General features: G+C 36.4%; 1 long non-coding RNA gene across 2 annotated transcripts; it reads left to right on the forward strand.

Annotated features, from left to right (window-relative positions):
• The first annotated feature begins 1,866 nt into the window (after positions 1-1,866).
• On the forward strand, positions 1,867-4,434 carry LOC113310046. 2 transcript variants are annotated; one of them, XR_003340894.1, is made up of 6 exons: positions 1,867-2,208; positions 2,590-2,652; positions 2,743-2,812; positions 2,952-3,524; positions 3,826-3,918; positions 4,044-4,434. It is a non-coding gene; the product is annotated as an uncharacterized LOC113310046 (long non-coding RNA). The 2 variants fall into 2 exon arrangements; XR_003340891.1 differs by having other exon boundaries at positions 3,826-4,434.
• The last annotated feature ends 228 nt before the right edge of the window (positions 4,435-4,662 follow it).

Genomic DNA, 4,662 nt, shown 5'->3' on the forward strand with positions numbered 1-4,662 from the left:
TTTGGAGGGAGGCTGTACTGCACATTCAACATTCAGAATTCCTATAGATATAACAAGCACCAACGTTTGTTCAATAGCTAAACAAAAGGAAGAAGCTAAATTTATAAAACATGCGACTTTGATTATATGGGATGAGGTGTCGATGCAACATAGGAATTGTATTGAGGCGGTAAACAAGTTGCTCCAGGATATTCATGAAAATAAGAAAGATGACTTCGGAGGTGTGACTTTCGTTATGGGAGGAGACTTCAGGCAGACTTTCCCAGTGATGCCGAATGGAGGCCAGGCAGAAATAGTGGGGGTGTGCATCCGGAGATCTTATTTATGGGATAACATAAAGGTTTTGACACTCACCAAAAATATGCGGCTAGATATGCAAGAACCGGAAAATCGAGCGTACGCGGATTTCCTACTCAAGGTAATTATCTTTGCTGTCTCTCCGTACATCTTAGATTCGGTTAATTGGTGATAGTACCTCAGGTAACCATGATAGATTATAGTTGGAGCTTATATTAACACAACTGATTAAACTTCTTATCTTATTTTATGTTCTGCAGGTCGGTTCCGAACTAGTCGACAAAGTTGATCTGCCATCAGCTGTGAACGTATGTAAAACAGAAGAGAGCTAAAAACAAAGATTTATCCCTGCCTCACAAAAACACAAATCTGGAGAGGGGATGAGGAGCGTTACGAACAAGTTTCGGAGGAGGAACTAACTAACGGAATGATTCTCACGGCACGCAATGATGATGTTAATGAGATTAATGTCGAGGCACTTAATTTTTTGGACGGAGATACACGCACATATCTAGCATCTAATAGGTTGACTCCCAAGGAAAGTGGTAGGATACCACCTATAAGCAATGAATTTCTGCAAAATATAAACCCTCCAGGAATGCCTTTATTCAAACTACAACTCAAAGTTGGGTGTCCGATAATTCTGATGAGAAATCTCGCTCCCTTGGAGGGAATTTGCAATTGAACAAGGTTGTTGGTGACGCACTGCGGGAAGTATCTTATACAAGCAAAAATTCTATCGGGAAAGAAGAGCAAGATCGGAGAAAAAGTGATGTTGCCTAGGATATCATTCCATCCCAATATTTCAGAGTTGAACATAAATATGCTCAGACGCCAGTTTTCGATTCGGTTGGCGTATGCAATGACGATCAACAAATCTCAAGGACAGTCGGTGCAACACGTCGGTATTGACTTGAAGACACTTGTGTTTTGTCACGGCCAACTATACGTTGCTTTGTAAAGCTGCACCGCTGCAAGATGAATAACTGTGCTACCCGAAGATAAATCAGACGGTTTAAAGACAACTAATGTCGTATTCCGGGATGTTTTGTTGTGATTTATTAAAAAAATGAACAATAAACAATAAGTTGAGGGATTTGTGTTAGACTCTTAATATTTTCGGTTAATGTTCAATTCTATTATTATTCAGGTATTAAATCTTTAATTAATATAAAATTTAGATACTGAATAATTAAGTAAATCTCCATATTATATATTTTTCATTGAATTATATTATATTTTTAGCTATATAAGCCTTGAGTAACTTTTCAAAAATCAACAAGAGGTTGAGCGTCGGCCGCAGGCCGGCGTGATACCTAGTCTCTTTATTAAGAAAAAATGGTGGTTATGTCGTGGATAAAGACCACCGTAGGATCGAAGATCCTGTGGCCTGTAAAAAAACGGAGGAGGGAGTAATTCGTTGCCGTCGAGATCCGATCCTGTGGCCAGGATATATCGTGGGAGAGAGTAATCCGGGTGCGTCCAGATCCTCGGGAGTGATTCAGAGCCGTCGATCCTGTTTTGGCCCGATATAACTATGTTTCGTTAATAACAAATCTGAGCGTTTCTCTCATGAAAATTTGACGAGAAGAATCCAGCAAACTTTTCTCTGGCTCCGGTGATCCTAATTAGCTCAAGAACAATCAATCACCACCATCAACAACAATCGATCACTGCAATTCGATAAAATCCACAATTGACGCAGATTTCCTTTCCGAAACCTAATTTTGGGTTTAAAAAATTAATTCTTTTTTCTCATCTTTTCTCTTCAATATCAATCTCAAACTCTATGCAGCCGAACATACCCTGATTTTGGAGGGTATTCATTCAATCTTATTATTTCCATGATGTTGTAGTTTTTTTCAAGGAGGATTCATTCATCTAGAGCTGCTGCTGGTGTTTAAATTAGAGGTATCTGATTTATATTAATTGTGGATGATTAATTTTCCGTCTAAATAAATTCGATTTTAGATTCAGTTCCATGAAAACAAGAAATTTATAACAACAAATTCGATCTCAGTTAAACCTAAAAAGCTAAACTTTTTGATTTCTTACGCCATTGTTGTGCTGAAACCAATATCAGAAACAACGACACAACTCAGGATATTTGACACTACCAATATCTGTTTCTTACTGTATATGCTCTGCTTCGTGTGATTCTTTTTGGTGATTTTTATCTTGAGGCTCAATTTTACTTAAATATCTAAAATTATTGATTTTTTTTTTGTGTATTGTGTTCAAGGTTCAATACTAATTTTTATTGATTTTTTGATTGCGACGAATGAAATGCAGGTAGAATCAATTGCAACTCAGATGCTGAAAGTCAACTCGATTCTTACGTTGGTTTCGGCCTTGGTAAGATTCTGTCTACAACTTCTTTTAATAGTAAATTTACTTGATCCTAATAGTTGTTTACTGAGTCTGAGTAATTATTGCGACGAGCAGAATGCAGGTAGAAGCAATATGAGGTTGGTTTCGGCCTCTGTAAGATTCTGTCTACAGAGTCTGTTATGAGGTTGGTTTCGGCCTCCGTAAGATTCTGTGTACAAAGTCTGTTAATAGTAAATTTACTTGATTTCTGTAGCTATTTAGGAAGTAATTAGCAGTGGAATATTGTTTCTTTGGGGCTAATTTTGCTTGGTCTCCTTCTTCAGAGGTTCGTGAAGCGTGGATTGTTTCGAGAAATTGGAGCGGATTGGTAAAGGCACGAATGGGCAAGTCTATTCTTTTTTGTTAGTATTGTTATGAACTGACAAGGTGTTTGAGTAAGTGCCATAGCTTAAGATTTTATTGCAATAGATTTCGAAATTCAGACCTCTTGAAGAGACAAAGATTGATAAAAATAATCAGCGAACCGTATAAAACTAAACTGATAAAATCAAATAGAAATTAGAGAAATCTATAGGTGTTCAAAGTGTTTCAGCGAGTAGAGGAAAAGGATAGCAGAGGTAGGTAAGAAGAAAGATGAAAACTTGGTTAGTAAACACGAATTCTAGGGCCTGCTCATTAATTTTTAGCTTTTCTCCTGTTCTTTATTCTTTGTTCTTCCATTTAATCTCACTATTACTTTAACATCAATCGGTAGGTACGTCCGGATATTCAGAGATGTGATGCTTGGAGGTTTGATTGGGAAAATGGTTTTAAAGTAATGGCTGTAGCAGCACCATGATAGTTTAATTTTGTTGTGGCGTACGAGAAATTGGAGCAGATTGGTGAAGGCACAAATGGTATGTCTATTCTTTTTTTTGTTAATTTGGATATGAACTGACAAATTGAGTATTTCCTTGCTCCACTATTTACAATGCATGTTGTATTATTAGGGTTAAAGGAGATAATTACGGCATCACGCCAGGAAAATACTAAAGTATAAGAATACTTTACTTGAATTGTTTTGCCTTGGCGTTTTATGTCTTACATTATGTGTTGTCTTAATCCAATTTTTCTGTTTGTTTTTTTAATAGCATTGTCAGGTTTTATAGGTTTTGATGCCTTGATCCTCATTAAGGAATACAGTATATACTTTTGCAGGAAAAAACATAGGATTTCAAGCTTATCGTTCAGGTTTATAGTTGAGCTTTAAATCCAGATCTCGCAGATGGACAATGAATACCAACGGAAGAGGTGCTTCTTCGATTAATATATATTTTTAACATATATTTCGTATTATCACTCAAAAGTCTCAGAAGTGCTCATTTGCACATTTAACATTCTTTGCCGTATTCACTTCGTCCCCTTTTTTATATTAGGATTCAATGCTCCAGCAGTATTGGGTTTTAATTACACCATCAGTTGTTTTTATATGCTACAAAAGGTGTCTAATATGAAACTGGAAACCAGTTATGGACTTCGTGTTATCTTCTATGAAATATTAGGGACTTCATTGAAGGGTTTGAAGCAAGAAACTACAGTAAAGATGGGTTGCTGCAGAGCAGAGTTGAGCTGAAAGTTGATTAATGGTGGACAAGTTGTGGTTCGACTTTGAGGAATCAATGCTGTTGTGATACTGTGATGCTTGTAGTTGCAGGAAATCCTACACTACACCCTCACAAGATTTCATTAACATTCAACTCATTTTAGATTAATAATCTTAATTTTATTGATAAATCTTTGAAAAATCTTACAAGAAAAGATAAAGGAATCAAGAATAACCACTGCTTTAGATTTTCTCTCTCCTATTTACTTGCTTCTCAATCAGAAAAGATCTCTCATTTTCCTTTACAACTGAGCGACTATTTATAGGGAATTACATAGTGGATGACAACTAATCTGTCCTTTATTTTCGGATATGACTTGCGACATTCTCGCATCCTTACAAATGTTAATCTCGCAAACTCTCTAATTTTCGCAGGATCATCACATTTTTCT

This window comes from Papaver somniferum, chromosome 1 (assembly GCF_003573695.1).
Source record: "Papaver somniferum cultivar HN1 chromosome 1, ASM357369v1, whole genome shotgun sequence".
Lineage (NCBI taxonomy): Eukaryota > Viridiplantae > Streptophyta > Magnoliopsida > Ranunculales > Papaveraceae > Papaver > Papaver somniferum.